The sequence below is a fragment of the Esox lucius genome, chromosome 14, assembly GCF_011004845.1.
Source record: "Esox lucius isolate fEsoLuc1 chromosome 14, fEsoLuc1.pri, whole genome shotgun sequence".
NCBI lineage: Eukaryota > Metazoa > Chordata > Actinopteri > Esociformes > Esocidae > Esox > Esox lucius.
In genome coordinates, this window is record NC_047582.1 from 34,664,736 (window position 1) to 34,682,199 (window position 17,464).

A 17,464-nucleotide genomic window follows, 5' to 3' on the forward strand; every position below is an offset into this window, starting at 1 on the left:
AGGGGGCATAGTCTATGACCGGAATGGAGAAGTAAACTACCTTAACAGAGCATGCACCAACTATACTGTTGACCTCCAGCAGGGTGAAGACACAAACCCCTCCCACTGCCCACCCCTTTACCACCTCCCCTATTAGCCCCTCCCCCCTCACCACCCACAGTCTCAATCCCAATAACCCCCTTGGTGGACACATGCAATCATTACTGAGTCACGAGTCACTAACTAAAGCCAGCGTTTTCCCGAAATGCAGTCAAACCGAGTGCTTTTCCCCCCTCCGTTTGTTGGTGTTGCCTCTTCCGGTCGTTTTGACACAGCGCCAGACTGTTACCATGCAACGAGGCCGGGCTGCGTTAATGTTGTGACTGAGGCTGTGGCGGACCGACTGTGCACAGCAGAGCCATGGCATCGGGAGGCGGGTCCGCCAAATCCCAGCGAAAGGAGGTGCATGGAACAGGGAGTGGTCCCTGGTCAAATGAAGTGCATGAAACAGGGAACAGGGGGCCATTTATGACACACAGCCTCTGTCTGTACCTGCTTGCTGTAATGAAATGCTGTGGGAGCAGTGTGTGTGTGTGTGTGTGTGTGTGTTGTCAGGCAGGATGGCTGCACAACAAAGTGCTAAAATATCATGGTGCTAGATTTGCAGAGGAGGCTGCAGGTGGGATTTAATATGCTGCTGACAGACTGTTCAAAGATGGCTGGTTGAAAGGCTGTGCATATTAGAAACTATGTGTGTGTGTGTGTGTGTGTGTGTGTTGGGAGGGGGGGGGGGTGGAATGAGGCAATCAGGGTAACAGAGTAAAGCAAGTTAAACACAAACACACACATGGCGTCCGTATCGAACCCCGGCCATCTCCCTGGCTCGATCCCCCACCCCAGAGCTGCATCCAATTTCAGCAGCAACGCAGCCTGTTAAACCTCCATCAAACAGACTCACGACGGCACAAAGGAAAACCTCATCTCCACAGGAAACTAATCCTCAGAGGTAGCTGTAAGCCTGTCAGAACCGCTTTTTTATATTGAAAGAAGTCATCACTCATTTTCGAAAACCGAAGATTAAAAGTATGGCTAAATGGAGAAAATCCGCTTAGGAATTTGTGAATTTAAATAGCGAAGGGAGTCAGGTAGAGAAGGGCGAGGGAAGAAGAAGAGAGAGATGCCAGGAGATGCCAGGTGGATTCTGGGTAGGGTGTGGAGAAAATAGACAGGTATGACGGACAAAGATACATTTAAAATATGCATATTTGCGTCTGTAGCTAGATCTTTCTTATTCCCAGCTGACTGGTTTTGCTAAATTGTATATTTTTATTGTGAGTTGAAGTAGCGGGTACATGCTGAAGCCTTGGGGATGTCCCGCTTTTCTCCTTGAGGCCCCGCCCCAAGCCATGTGTTGTCACTATAGCTACCAGATATCTATAACTTTGAATAAAAAAGATCAACAACGACAATGTGTTAACAACAACGACAACAGGTCTGCATAGCTAAAAATGGAACAGCCCATCTGGTTTGTGACTGAGGTGCCGGATGGCCAGTCCACACCTGCTGAGAAACCACCAACCAAACAACCGATCAAGAGAAACAAACACCCAAACAAACACACAAACAAACAAACACACAAACAAACACCCAAACAAATGCACAAGCACATGAAGTAAGACCACATGAGTTTTAAGGGTGATGTAATCCGCTGAACAGCCGATCCGAAGCTGACAGTGAAGATCATGAGAAAATGTCAAATGAATTCCTGTGTCCTTTCTTGCATCGTGTTTGGCAAAAACACGAGAAAACCAGTATTCCCGGCAGCAGAAGCATGAAGGTTGGGTCAGTAGATTAGTGGAAGGCTACAGACAGCAGAAGAACGCAGAAAGCAAATCATAGAAATTCTTCCAAAAAGCAATTACACCTGTCATTATATGGTGTTTCCTCAGGAGAGACCATCATTCAACACCACGACTCCCAAGGTACAATGATGACTCAGTTAAATAACTGTGATTCTGATTTAAATGATAAACCTTGTATATTGATTTTTGTCTCACATACACGTTACATAAACATTTAATAACAAAAATTATGGTAGAGGTTTTACCAATAGACATACAATTTACTGGATGTTTCTAAAATTCCTTTTCATCTTTGTCTCTCAACCTTGATCCAAAGTCTACTGTAGCTGGGAACCAAAATGTTAAACAGTGGGGGGTTGGTTGGGTGTCGATGCGGGGCGCTGGTGTGTGTTTCTGGCTTGCAGAGTATCAGTCTGGCTGTCTGTCAGTCAGTCTGTTGGATAAATCTCTAGTACAGTCGGATCAATATGTCGTTATAGATCCTAATCACTTGGAGCGTGTAATCGCCTGAAACCTATCAGTTAAGAGGGTGATAAAGCCTGCCACCCAGTCTCCACCCAACACCAGCCCAACCTCCACCCAGACCTAACCCGACCTCCACCCAGACCAAACCCGACCTCCACCCAGACCTAACCCAACCTCAACCCAGACCAAACCCAACCTCCACCCAGACCTAACCCAACCTCCATCTAGACCTAACCCGACCTCCACCCAGACCTAACCCGACCTCCACCCAGACCAAACCCGACCTCCACCCAGACCTAACCCGACCTCCACCCAGACCTAACCCGACCTCCACCCAGACCAAACCCGACCTCCACCCAGACCTAACCCGACCTCCACCCAGACCTAACCCGACCTCCACCCAGACCTAACCCAACCTCCATCTAGACCTAACCCGACCTCCACCCAGACCTAACCCGACCTCCACCCAGACCAAACCCGACCTCCACCCAGACCTAACCCAACCTCCATCTAGACCTTATATAACCTCCACCCAGACCTAACCCAACCTCCACCCAGACCTAACCCAACCTACATCTAGACCTAACCCAACATCCATCTAGACCTAATCCAACCTCCACCCAGACCCAACCAAAGCCCCCACCCAGACCAAACCCGACCTCCACCCAGACCTAACCCGACCTCCACCCAGACCTAACCCGACCTCCACCCAGACCTAACCCGACCTCCACCCAGACCAAACCCGACCTCCACCCAGACCTAACCCGACCTCCACCCAGACCTAACCCGACCTCCACCCAGACCTAACCCAACCTCCATCTAGACCTAACCCGACCTCCACCCAGACCTAACCCGACCTCCACCCAGACCAAACCCGACCTCCACCCAGACCTAACCCAACCTCCATCTAGACCTTATATAACCTCCACCCAGACCTAACCCAACCTCCACCCAGACCTAACCCAACCTACATCTAGACCTAACCCAACATCCATCTAGACCTAATCCAACCTCCACCCAGACCCAACCAAAGCCCCCACCCAGACCAAACCCGACCTCCACCCAGACCTAACCCGACCTCCACCCAGACCTAACCCGACCTCCACCCAGACCTAACCCAACCTCCACCCAGACCTAACCCGACCTCCACCCAGACACAACCAAAGCCCCCACCCAGACCTAACCCAACCTACATCCAGACCTAGTCCAACCTCAACCCAGCCACTACCTCATACCCTAAATCCGAGCCCCAGATGTTTACCTCAGCCCCAGTCCCAGCCGCCAAACCTTGGCCCTCAGCCGTCTCTACTGCCCAGCCTGGATAGTGATCTGAGAGTGTCTGGATCACAGGGGGTGGGCCCAGTCTGGCCTGACGGCAGGTTAATGACAACTCTGGGGGAGAGACGTTTCAGACAGGCCAGGGGAAGAAGAGGAAGAGAGAGAGGGAGAGGAAGAGAGGGAGAAAGTGAGGGAGAGAGGCAGGGAGAGAGGGAAAGAGGGAGAGAAAGGGGGAGGGGGGGTGTCCTAACTAGATCAGAGAGCAGAGAACAGGGATAATCTTCAGACCAGTTTATTATGGAGGCATGGACACATCAACAACCAGGATGGCCCACTGAACAACAGACACTGAACAACAGACACTGAACAACAGACACTGAACAACTGAAACTGAACAACTGAAACTGAACAACAGACACTGAACAACTGAAACTGAAGACAACATTTAAAATGTGCCATCCTGCCTGCAAACACACACACACACACACACACACACACACCTGAGAAAGATCCTTGACCCAGAAATCCATGTTCCCTCTTCTTAGCACTAAACCTAAATCTAACCTTAAACATTCCCTAACCATAACCTCTCCATTAATAACCTAATGTTCATGCCTGAACATAATGTAGCCCTAAAACCTAATCCTGAACCTAAAAGTAACAGTTCTAACACTATGTTAATTTGTATGTTTTTCCCTAAACCTAACCCCTGAGCTGAAAAAAACTTTGTGGGGACCAATTCAGGTCCATCAGGTCCTTACAAATGTAGACTTGGATGAGGTGCATCACACATACAGGGACAAACAGAGCTGAATGGAGGTTATTTAATTACAATAACAGTGACTGATTGTGTAATCTGACCCAATCTTGTAGTTGCCCGCCTCATTGCCCACAGGCCAAGACAGATGAGATGAGAGTGAAGATGACGCAGCAGCCTTCAGATATGTAGAGGAGATGTGACGCAGCAGCCTTGAGAAATGTAGAGGAGACGTGAAGGAGCAGCCTTCAGATATGTAGAGGAGACGTGAAGGAGCAGCGTTCAGATATGTAGAGGAGACGTGATGGAGCAACGTTCAGATATGTTGAGGAGACGAGACGGAACAGTTTTCAAATTCATAGAGGAGACAAGATGGAAGAACTTTCAGTTAAATAGAGAAGAAAAGGAAAAACAGCTTTCAGATAGAGGAGACGGAAGAGCTTTCAGATTTATAGTGGATACGAGACGGCCTTCAGATCTATAAAGTAGACCAAATGCAACAGACTTCATATATTCAGATGACACTAGACACAGGCCCCTTCACGAATATAAAGAACATGAGATGAAGTGGTTTGCTTGATCAGATCTGGACTTTTCAAGATTCAACATGTAAAATATTTAGCCACGGTCCTGTGATGAGAAGGACCCATTTAGTTGTCTAGACAACAGTGTGCTCGAATGAGCCAAAGAATGATGGTTTGCTGCACAAAGTTGGCGCAGAATAGCAAGCAGAGATGCAACGGAAACATCACACTCATTCGCTACAACAGCTGGTATTGTTGTCACAAAGTTTCACGTCGTCCTCTGGAAGGGGAGGGGGAAGTCTTTTGTCGTAACATTATAAAACTAGCTACTTGTATCTACTATCGACTAGCTTGAGACCGTAAGAATGTTCTGCCCGCATAAACATTTCAAAGTGAGACCACCTACAGTTGAAACAAATAACTATTAATAAAAACCAGTGACGTCCAATTAGGACTCAATCTTAAAGACGATACTGATCAATAAAAACAGATATATTACACACACACACACACACACACACACACACACACACAGCAACTAGCCAACTGCTCCATACCTTTACACCACATTTTTCTATGCCCTGATGGCGACTTACCTAACCTCCCCAGAACCCCATCCCTTCATCCCTTTCATAAATGAAAGAGAGAGAGAGAGAAGGAATTAAAGAAAAAGCAGACAGAAGCACTTTTAGCTCGTTCCAGCATTATGGCGCATTTCCATTTCTTCGCCTGGTTCTTAATCTCCATTGACTGGCTGTCATCACCCCGCGGCGCTGCTAATTAGCTATGGGCTCTGGACAACCGCTACAACTCCAACACACAGGGAGATACGTGTGCCAACACACATATATACAAACATACACACTCATGTATGTGCAGTCACACACGCATACGTGCGCACACACACACACACACCAGCAGCGCGGCCTAGCTCCCAGCTAGCCACCGTCTTCAGAAGCAAATTACCTTTAGCTTATAGTAAGCAATATTCCGTGCCAGGCAACTTTTACTGCTGATTAGCAATTAGCTGAAAGTAGCGCTAGGCTGCTGAAGAGCTAATGTTTAATTTGCTCCCACTAACGATATACAGTAACGCATTGCGTTCTGGTGGAGGCAGGGAGAGTGTGAAGGAGGGAGGAAGAAAATGAGGGAGGGGGCAATGGAGGCATGGGGGAGGAAGGAAGGCAGGTGATGTGAAAGCAGAGGAAAGGAGGGAGAGATGGGGGAAGGGAAGAAACGTATGGATTTCTTCTTAATTCCTTTTCATTTACGAGATGACAGGCCCGCAGGTAGGGAGGAGAGGACATTTCTCAGCGATTAGTAACGGCTGCTCTCCTTAACGGGAGGTGGGGAGAGAATTATAAGAAGGTACCAGAGCTCGGTGTGCAGGCGAGCCGCAGACTCCGTCTTGGGCACTTCCCCTAACCGCAATATTCACCACCGCAACCGCCTCAATTATTCACAGCAAAGTTGGAATATTAACAGTGTTTTCTCTTCACCGTTTTTACCCAGGAATGGCAGGTTATGAATGTGAGCTTGATGCGTTTGGAGAGCTGCATTGTTTTGGGATGTTAGAAAACCTCTCCAAACGCTCACACTTCCGGTGACAAAGTGATGAAGCCCGTCTGAATGAAATATATTAAGGAAGTCACCTGTACCTGCCCCATTTTACAGGAAGTTTACTTAGCAAGGCCACTCCTGGCTGCTGGCTGTGCCCAGGAAAAGATGGACTTCCTGTCAGATGCCTGCCTCTTCGGATGCTCTCCTCCTCTTTTGATTCTCCTCTCCTATCATCTCCTCTTCTCCGTCTCTCCTCCTGCTTTCCACCAAATCATCATCATTCTCTTCTATCTCCTCTTCTCCTTTCCTCCCCCTACTGCACTCTGCCTCATCATCATTCTCCTCACCTCCTTATCCTCCTCCACTTTTCCCCTCCTCCTCTCCTCCTCCTCATCGTCATTCTCCTCCCCATCGTCATTCTCCCCCTCCCCTTTCCAAGGCGACGGCGCTCCTGTTGTCTTGTTTACAACAGTCCCTGACCCTGTTTGAAAACATTTCCAGTTGGTATCAGAGGAGCCTTGCGCCGGGGTCCCTGCAGGCCGTGTTAATCTGGGGCGGATTCTCCTCCTCTCCTCTAAACTACATCGCTTCCAGTGGGCTGGACTGGTGAAAGCAGGTGGACGCCGGGCCAAATCTCTCAGTGTGAAACAGGAGCTTGTTAAAACAGGAAGGGGTGTTAGTCTCCTGGGAAGTCTCCAGACTAATGACGCTGGAGAATGAAGCTCGTTATAGACTCTCCTGTTCTCTGTTAGAGCTCCTGCTGGCTGACTGCATCTCCCTCTCCTCCTCCTTTCTCTCCCCTCCCTCTCTTTTTTCTCCTTCCTCCTCTCTCCTCTCACTCTATCTTCTCTCTCTCCCCCACTCTAAATGTTTCTCCCCCTCTCTCTCTGTCTCTGTTTTTTTTTGCAGTTAAAGGATGAACAGCAAAGGGAAATATACAAACACATAAATATTGGTCTGCAGAGTTGTCTGAATTTCACTGGTTGCCCTTTTCTCATGGCAATAGGTCACATATATTTCTGCTGTTATTGCACATGGTGGTGTTTCTAGACCTAGGACCATATCAATGCTTGATTTGTTTTCAAATTCATTGTGAATGTGTGGGAAATGCGTCTCTAATGTGGTTGCGCATTTGGCAGGAGATTTAGCCCAACATATACAGGAGTTTATCTGCCTCCATGCGGTCTCTCTCACTTTCCACATTCCATATAAAGAATAGGATGCCATTAGGGAGAAGACAACTTCAGAATATCCATGGGATCAACTGAAGGAGAATATCTGTCTCCTTAACCATCTCTCTCTCTGTCCCTCATGTCGTCTCTCGTGTTCTCTCTCCATTTAAATTTAATTCCAATTTAACAGGCTTCAGTGGCATTGGAAATATTTGTTTACATTGGCAAAGAAAGCCAATGTAATGTTTCGCTCTTTTTTTCGTTCTTGACCATCTCAGATACTTTGTTAAATCCCAAATTCCCCCCTTTGCTCTTTCCTTGGTGCTCTGAGGGTACGTTCAGACATCCCTCCGAGGTGAGGCGGCCAGATTAACTAAATGTTTTCATTTTTGCCAAAGAACAACTTCATGTATATCCAAGGATTCCCTTTGATTTGACGGTCTGCAAACTGGCCGTTCAGCAGGACACAACTGTTAGACCAGACCAAGGGTTTCCATGCTGAAATTGCCATTACAATGCAGTTGTGATGAGGTTTTTCTGTTTGAAAAGCAGTTTTTAGTCATAGTATCCAAGGGTCTTTATTCTGTCCTGAATACACTGCCTACTGAGCAAAGGCGTGATGGGGTTTTAAAAGAATATCATTAACTAAGGAACCTTTCTAGATGCAATTATTTGCTGATATTCTTTGTAGATTTTGTATTGATTTCAGGTCGGTTGATGACACAACAAATGTAGAAAAAAAATCGACCTTGAGCTGATGTGTCGGCCCTGTGGCAGTTGATAAAAATTCATCAACTTCACAAGTTTAACTTTTTCTGAGAACAGAATGTGATGTGACAATATATTTATTATATTTATTTATATATATATATATATATATATATATCATATTTTATTTTTTATGTGTGAATCAAATACAAAGATGAAACAAAAAAGTGAAACAGCCAAATCTCCTGAGTAGGGGTTACATTTCTAATGGTTAGAGGGAAGGCTTCCTTCCTCTCTAAGTTTTTCACTGGTACAGTATGTCTTCTCCCCTTCTTTACCCACCTCTACTGAGATATGAATGATTTGTACGGTTGTTGTTTTGAAAGTTCAAAAGCAAGGTTTTCCCTTTTCTCCTTTTCAAAGTCCACAAATCCAACTTTTTCAAACCTGGGCTGTCGGTTTGCCCAGACTCTGGGGAGAGGCAGTACCAAGGAGGGCCTCTGGAAAAACGGGAAGAGAGAGAGAGATACAGCAAGAGAGACAGAGAGAAAGACTAAAAGAAAGACAGAAAGTGCAATAGGGAAAGATATCAAGAGGAGAAAGTGTGAGATAGAGAAAAAGGAAGTACAAGAGAGGCAAAGAGAACAAGGTAAGGGAAAGAAAGAGAAAGGGAGGAGAGAGAGAAATAGAGAGAAAGAAAGAGAGAAGGGGAAGGTATAGTGAACTCTCATCTGGTACCAAAAAACACAGAAGACTGACAGACTGTAGGTTCAAAGACTTTCTCCCTTCTCTCTCCTTCTCTTTCCTCTCCTTCTAATCTCCTTCTCTCCTTCTCTCTCCTTCTGTCCTTCTCTCCTCGGCTGTGGAATTTAAATGCTGCATTTCTCCTTTTTTGTCCTTTCTCATTTTGAGGACTATTTCAGTCAATGATTCTCTGTCAGTCCCAATGCATCTCTGTCTCTCTCTCCATCTCCTCCTTGCTGTACTACTGATGACTTTAGATGAACTACAAACACGACTACTGCAGATTTTAGGGTTGGGTTTGGAATTATACTTTAAATGCAATGTATATAACACTCTTGCTACACCATGTATATATGCTACACCATATATATGATACATATACTGCATGTATTCTATAAAAAGGTGTATTGTTTTCTAAATTTCATTTTTCATTGAACTGTTTTCTGTATATTCTGAAATGTATCAGATTATCTGAGATCTGTGAAGGAAGTAATACCTTCTTTACACTGTGAAAACATTGTCATCAAAGGTAAAGTACAGGTACCGTTCATCAGTCTCCATTTGTCCTTGTTAGCCCAAACAAATCCCGCTTTGTCCTACAGAAGTGATTGTCCTGTGTCGACACAGGCTTGAGGAACCGTCTTGGGCCCAGTGGCACTGTGAGGTGGAAAAAGAGAAAAGCACAAATTGCCGCCCGACCCACAAACACGCGCTCCTCTGTAAAATAAAGATGCATAAGTTATCTTGCCACTCAAGGACGAGCAGCCATCCCGGGCCGTGTGTCTTTGAGAGACAGGCCATCGGTGACAGTAGGCCACACAGCAGAGATGACAGAGTGTTACAGATGGCCCCCTGGTGGGCAGGAAAACAAGCTATGGAAGGGATCCTGGGAGAGGTCACTGCTCGGCTTCTTAGTCACACGGCTGATGTCCCAAATGCCGCCCTATACACCACACTGCATTTTAACTATGGCCTGTAGGACTCTGGTCAAAAGGAGGGCGCCATATGGGGAATAGGGTGCTATTTGGGACGCAGTCATGATGTCACCCTGGGCTATATCCGTAATTATGCACTGGGCCTATGAATCAAACCTATACAACAGCCAACGCAGTCATTGCTAATGAAGGTCATTCTAGCATCTTGTTCATAGGATACAATGTTGTAAAAGTGGTACTAACGCCTGCTACAAAGAAAAACACTATTATAGCCTTGTAGGATTTCTAGAAGAGTTTTTGGGATAAATAATATGGCAAGAGTAAAGGAATTGCTGCAAGCTCCAAAACCTTGACAGAAAACATGATATGTATGACATTGTTTGCATATGGGTTAGCATTGTAACCTATTGTTACTTTAACAAAACATAGAATCATATTGTACACAACATTTTTACATTGTAACACAGGGCTTATTAACCTTACACCACATTTCCAAGACATGCTGAAGAAGATGCTAGATTATTTTGTCATTTTGTAAACTTGCAGATATTGATAGTTCAAAATGCCAACTTCTGAGTTAGTTTTTTGCTTGATTTTCTGCTTGATTTTCCCTCAACTGAACTGCTCAATCGTGCATGGTTTTTGATTTCTCTGTGTGGTGCCATACATTTATCTCAACTCTTATATAAATTATAGTCACTATCACCATCTGGAAATGAATGAAGCTATTAAAACTTGACCAGCTAAGTGGCATTATGCATTTATTTGCAGTTGTTGTAGTATCACCTTCTGATAATCTTAGCAACGTTAGAAGAACTGTATCAGGTGCGATTATCAGGCAGGGTTATCTTAGTGAAGAACTGCATCAGGTGAAATAATCAGGCAAGGGTTACCTTAGTGAAGAACTGCATCAGGTGCAATTATCAGGCAAGGGTTATCTTAGTGAAGAACTGCATCAAGTGCAATTATCAGGCAAGGGTTATCTTAGTGAAGAACTGCATCAGGTGCAATTATCAGGCAGGGTTATTTTAGTGTAGAAAATGAGAAAACAGTGTATGTGCCACCAGGCAGAAACGGCACTATTACTTTTAACTCACCTGCCCAGTTTCCGCATCCAGACAACTTTCTTGCGGTTTCTGGAAGGAAATTCTGTCGGCCTGCTCAACTTGGGTCGCTTTTAGAACTGACAGAAACTTTCAACTGGTTTTCCCCAATAGATAATGAGTGGGAATCAGAACCTGAGTCATCTCTTAAGGGGTTTGAGCTGCAGACACTTTCTATCGAAAAAACCCAAAACTTCAGTCATCGGCGATTCAATCACCCGCAATATACAAATAAAGAATCAGCCAGTAATCATATATTGTTTACCAGGGGATCAGTGCCACCAACACAGAGGCCAATCTGGGGTTGTTGCTGGCGAAGTCTAAAACTGGAAAGTATAGACAGTATAGAGATATTATCAACCACATTGGCACCAACGACTGTTAGGATGAAACTGTCAGAGGTTACGAAGCAGAAAATAGCATCAGCGTTTACATTAACTAGAGTGTGGTGTCGGCATTCAAGTAATTGTCTCTGGCCTCCTCCCAGCTAGGGGTGGTGACGAGCTCTACAGCAGACTGAAACAACTCAATCCCTGGCAGAAAACTGAGTTCATAGAGTTCATGGATAACTGTCTCTCTATCTGGGACTCACCCATAAAGTGTCAAGTCAGAACGGCTGAAGAGTGATGGACTCCATCCTAGCTGGAGTGATCTAACCAGGCTAATTATAACCAGGCCTATTGTAACCAGGCTTACTAGAACCAGGCTTATTATAGCCAGGCTTATTGCAATCTGGATTACTATAACCAGGCTAATTATAACCAGGCCTATTGTAACCAGGCTTATTATAACCAGGCTTATTATAACCAGGCCTATTTTAACCAGGCCTATTATAACCAGGCTTATTATAACCAGGCTTATTATAACCAGGCTTATTGCAATCTGGCTTACTTAAACCGGGCCTACTATAACCAGGCTTATCATAATCAGGCTTACTATAACCAGGCTTACTATAACCAGGCATATTGTGCCCAGAATGATTATAACCAGGATAACTATAATAGCTCAATTCCCTCTGGGGACCAGTTTTAGAAAGGAAAAACATTAGTTTACTGCAAGTTGCTCTGGACAGGACTGTGTGCCAATTTACTAAAATGCTATGGGCGGCAATTTGTTAGTCTGCCCTCTTTAAAAAAAGAATCTGTCCTGTCTTCTTTATTAAATTCTTCCCACATTGGGCCTAAAACTGGACTTCACCATGTTCTCCTGTAAGATATGCCTAAACAAGATGGCTGCCAAAGACTGCACACCAAGCGGTGAACTTCGGTGTGGTAATATTATAATGGAATAATATCCAAGCTTCCTTCTACACCATTTGCAGGAGTTCTTTGTCTCTCCTTTCTTCTCTTCTTCCTTCCATTCTCCTACCCCCTACACACACACACGCACACATACACAGACACACACTAATTACTATCACCAATACCCCCCCCCCCCCTCGTTCATTCTGTTATTCCTGATTAGCCGTAAACGAGCAAATACTTTCCCAGTGTTCTGCAGGTTGGATCTCCGTTTAATTAAACTGGCTCATTATGTCCGTCTCTGATTAGTGGAGAGAATCAATTATTCAATCCACAAACACACACAGAGGGATCGGTGAGCCACAAGATGCACAAACACACACACAAACACACACAAACACACACAAACACTCACAAACACACACAAACAGTAGCTGGGAGCTTGAGCCGGAGGAACTCAACTACTGCTCATTTAATTCCAAGGACGCTAATTAGCTTCAAAGCAAGCAACTCTCTCATTCTCGTTCTTTCTCTGTTTCTCTCTCTCTCTCCCTTTCTCTTGTTTTCTCACTTTCTCTTCCCCTCCCTTTCTTCTATAATTATTGGTCCACACTGGACACTCCAGAGTTTGGTTTGGTTGCTGGGATGTACTGGTGTTCGGGTGCTGGGGGGAGTTAGTTTGAAAACAGGCTCAGGGAGAAGGTGGTGGTGGGTGAAGCAAGTCAAACGCTGCCTTATTTATCCGGATTCTCCTCTTGTTAGTGAGGTCAGATTGATGAGACAGGAAGGTGAGGCAGAACGGAGAGGATGGAGGAGTGGGGGCTTTTTGCTGATATGTAGATTGGGCAGTCCCAAACAGCCTGGAAACCACTGGCCCCTGGGATCCTCTGATGTTCTGAGCAGAGAAACCACCGGCCCCTGGGAACCTGTGATGTTCCCGAGAAGAGGAAGAAGAAGAACCGGCTCATTCCACAATCAAACGGCGGGCAATTATCCAAATTATTGACAGCAGATTTCTCATTTCAACTGCAAATTAAGCCTATCAATAAAGCTTTCTGATGCGAAAGTGGCTAATTAACCAGAAGAGTACAGGCTCTAAAGCCTTGATAAATATAAAAAAAAATAACAAGAGAAGCTCCGTCGGTCGTCTCGGCTGCACGTTGTGGAAACACAAGGGATCCAATTAGTTTAATTATCAAAACAGCTAATTAAAATTACACAGTTGCCTAATTAGTCTCTCCTCAGCCTCCCTCCCCCTCTGTTCTCTGTTCTTCATTGCCCTCTCACTCTTTAATTGACAGGCTGAAGATAAATTTAAAATAGGAGGAAAAAGAAGGTAAAGAACAGACGAGGGGAAAAGAAGAGAGAGAGAACGACTGATAGTGTGTGTGTAAAGATGGGGTGGACTTAAGAGAGACACACAGCTAACTTGTCATGGTGAATGTCTTGGCTGGCAAACAGAGAGCTGACTGATCTCCACATCTCCACCTATGCAGAATGCTAAATGGACTATAATGACTCTCGTTTCTCTGGCGAGGTCATCGGTTAGACTCTCGTTGAGGTTATTGTTTAAACTCTCAGTGAGGTCGTTAGTTAAGACTCTCAGGGAAGTCGTTGGTTAGACTCTGGGTGAGGTCGTTGGTTAGATTCTGGGTGAGGTCGTTGGTTAGACTCTGGGTGAGGTCGTTGGTTAGATTCTGGGTGAGGTCGTTGGTTAGACTCTGGGTGAGGTCGTTGGTTAGATTCTGGGTGAGGTCGTTGGTTAGATTCTGGGTGAGGTCGTTGGTTAGACTCTGGGTGAGGTCATTGGTTAGACTCTGGATGAGGTTGTTGGTTAGACTCTGGGTGAGGTCATTGGTTAGATTCTGGGTGAGGTCGTTGGTTAGACTCTGGGTGAGGTTGTTGGTTAGATTCTGGGTGAGGTCGTTGGTTAGACTCTGGATGAGGTTGTTGGTTAGACTCTGGGTGAGGTCATTGGTTAGACTCTGGATGAGGTTGTTGGTTAGACTCTGGGTGAGGTCATTGGTTAGACTCTGGGTGAGGTCGTTGGTTAGACTCTGAGTGAGGTCATTGGTTAGACTCTGGGTGAGGTCGTTGGTTAAACTCTGGGTGAGGTCATTGGTTAGACTCTGGATGAGGTTGTTGGTTAGACTCTGGATGAGGTTGTTGGTTAGACTCTGGATGAGGTCGTTGGTTAGACTCTGGATGAGGTCGTTGGTTAAACTCTTTGTGAGGTCGTTGGTTAGACTCAACATAAGGTACTTGTGAAACTATCCTCACAATTGAAAACCACCCCAAGGCCTCAGACGGTGGTGGGCTTTTCATTCAGAAAAGATATCATAGTGTATGCCCTAATTGAAGGTTGAAGACTGAATGCCAGATTTTGGGATACTACCTAATAGTAGGAGTTGGTGAGTCTCACAGAGATTTGGAGTTGGTGAGACAGTAACTGAAGATTGGAGTTGGTGAGGCTGTTACTGAATGCTGACCAGACTCAGGAGGATCAAGAGGTGAGATGTTTGTTGATGCTAGCAGCCTGGGGCCTCCTCAGTCTACAGCTCATTGGAAAGCAAACACTGGCTCTCCTATGTCCTCTTTTATCCATTCCTATCTCTCTCTCCACCCCCCTCTCTTTCTTTCCAGTACAGGATAATGATGAGCTTGTAGGCATGATCAGGTGAGAGGTCTAACTCCCAACTCCTTACAAACACAAAGGGTTGTGCCACAGTAAACCAACCAGGGTGTGGAGGTGATTACCTGATTAGCCATCAGCCAAGTCTAGCCTGTATCCATCAACATCTCCCAACAGACTTCTGATGTCCTAATAAACAACCTACACACACGTGCTCGCGCACACGCACGCACACATACGCTAATCAGGTAGCTTATTATCTCTCAAGTTCGCAGGACCTTTGAACTCCAGAGGCTCTTTCCTTATCATCAGTGTAAAACATTCATGAAGAAGGGGCTGTTGAAGGCTATCTGGGGACCTACTGGAGAATGCTACAGGTCAGGGGTCACACATTATCCCTACGGCAACCCCTATACCAGAAAAACTAATGACATGTGTTAAGAGCAGATGGCGGAACAATTGTGTTCTTATTTGATTGGTGTGTGTGGAAGGGGTTTGTGTGTGTGTGTGTGTTTGTGTGTAGGTGTGCACCTGGAGGCTCAAGGTCTGTCAGTTTTAGCGAGAGGCCAGGGGAGTTCAGTTCACTTGTTTACCTGTGAGGGGAGAGTTTTGTCTGATGTCTGTGGCCTAGACACAGGGTAGTGTTTTAATTAAAGCAGGACAGACCGTCCTCTTAGCACTACTTTCACTCTTTTACGGGATCATTTCAACAAGACAAGACATATGTATACACCCAGGGTGAATACAGTGTATCTTTTCAAAACATGAAACCATATAGCGTTGATGTTCCAAGGCAAGACCCTCCGCCAGATAGTGTAATCGAGAACAGAACAAAGTGGACAGATGAGTCGTAGACCACATGAGTAGCAGGGATGAAAATTCCTCAAGTTCCATTACCGATAACCAGCCTCAGACTGGCACAGAACATCTCGTAGTCACTATTAAGGGAGCATAATTCTCACTGGCCTCAATCTGTATGTCAAAACATTATAATGTGCCTGGAATTTGAATGGTGACACCACACTGTCCACCCTGCACAAATAATGCCCTGAAACCACGTGTGTTTGGATGAGTAAACAACAGTGTTGTGAAAAAAAGAATAATGTTCTTGCTTAGGACCAACACTTGTTGACGATTATTGTTAGCAAGTTAAATATTTCTTTTGACAGGATGGAGGCTGCAAGGAAAATCAAGTCAATTTATAGTAAAATCCTTTAAATTCCGACTCTTTTAAAATCGCATTTTTCTAAAAGGCCTCCCTGATCCCTCCCGTAGCACGGTATTGTCGACGCACTTGTAAATCTGTGGGACCTCATTGGATTGTTACTGAATGCGATGGTCCTTCAAAGACGAGGCCTTTTGTATATAAAATGCAATCTCACAGAGCGGCGCGGTCGCTCTCTCCGCTCTCCCGGGCAGCGACGCATGTAGATTGCAGGGTGAATTGCCTGCAAAGCGCTGCTGTCCGATTTGAATTGTCAATGCGGCTCCTTCTGTTTGACTCGCGCAGCCGAGGGCCGTTGGCTCGGATAGAGCACAGACAGATTCCATCAGGCTGTTATCACTTACAACCTGCATAGCTTGCAGATGGGTTCAATAGGGACCAATGGTGTTATTTTTTTAAACATTAGGATACCTGGGTTTTTTGCACTGGTCAGCAGTGAGGTATACAAGTGGGAGAAAAGCATATAAACACGTCCATTGGATTCAGCCCAGCCTTCCATTCTCTCCCCTCATCCTTCGCTGTCCGACGGCATCAATAGTGTATTATTCCTATCATTTTTCTGACTTTTGGATGAAAAAAAGTAATTTTATCTTGTAAAGGATGTTTTTTTTTCTTCAGCCTGCTTGTTCCTGAAATGGGATTTCAGTGTCTGTGTGTGTGTGTGTGTGTGTGTCAGCATGCACGACTGTGTGTGTGTGTGTGTGTAGGATGAAGAAGTATCCTCGCTGCATTGATACATCATTTCAGCAAATCGCAATCACCATCTCTAAGATGACAGCCGAGACCAATTTGGGCCACACAGAATCTGACCATGACATTTAAGAAGAATTGCCCCCCCCAGCTGAGTCCCAAACCACACCCTGTTGTCTTCCCAGGGCCCTGCCTCAGTCCAGGGACCATATGGAGTAGGGCACTTCGTAGGGAACAGGGGGTACTGTTTTGAAAACACACCCTGCCTCTGAGCCTTTAAAAAAAATGAATCTTCCTCTACAGTGCCAAACTATCATAATCAAACCTGGACGGTGACTGGCGGCCTATATTCCTGTCGTTCTCCGCCGTTGATAAATAGTTAATAGGCCACAGCCTTTCGGAAAAGGACCTGTTTGACAGCCATTGTGGGGCTCTTCCATTGTATCACATGTATAGCCGTGAATGGTGGAGCCATAGAAATGAAACGAACGCAACCGGCTTCACCATTCAGGTTTAGTGACGGCATAATTGGTCGACCGGCGCGGCGCCAATCGACTGTTGCCGGTAGACCTGTGACTTTCCTGGCGAA

At 45.5% G+C, this 17,464-nt stretch overlaps 1 protein-coding gene across 2 annotated transcripts in view; it reads right to left on the reverse strand.

The window, feature by feature from the left end:
- Positions 1 to 17,464, reverse strand: part of LOC117595539 — a 57,422-nt gene that overhangs the window by 21,184 nt on the left and 18,774 nt on the right. Inside the window, exon 3 of one of the 2 annotated variants that reach the window (XM_034296804.1) lies at positions 9,594 to 9,706. The exons of the other annotated variant lie outside the window; for it this stretch is intronic. The gene's annotated coding sequence lies outside the window, so the exon portion shown is untranslated. The remainder of the gene's footprint in view (positions 1 to 9,593; positions 9,707 to 17,464) is intronic. 2 annotated transcript variants of the gene reach the window in all.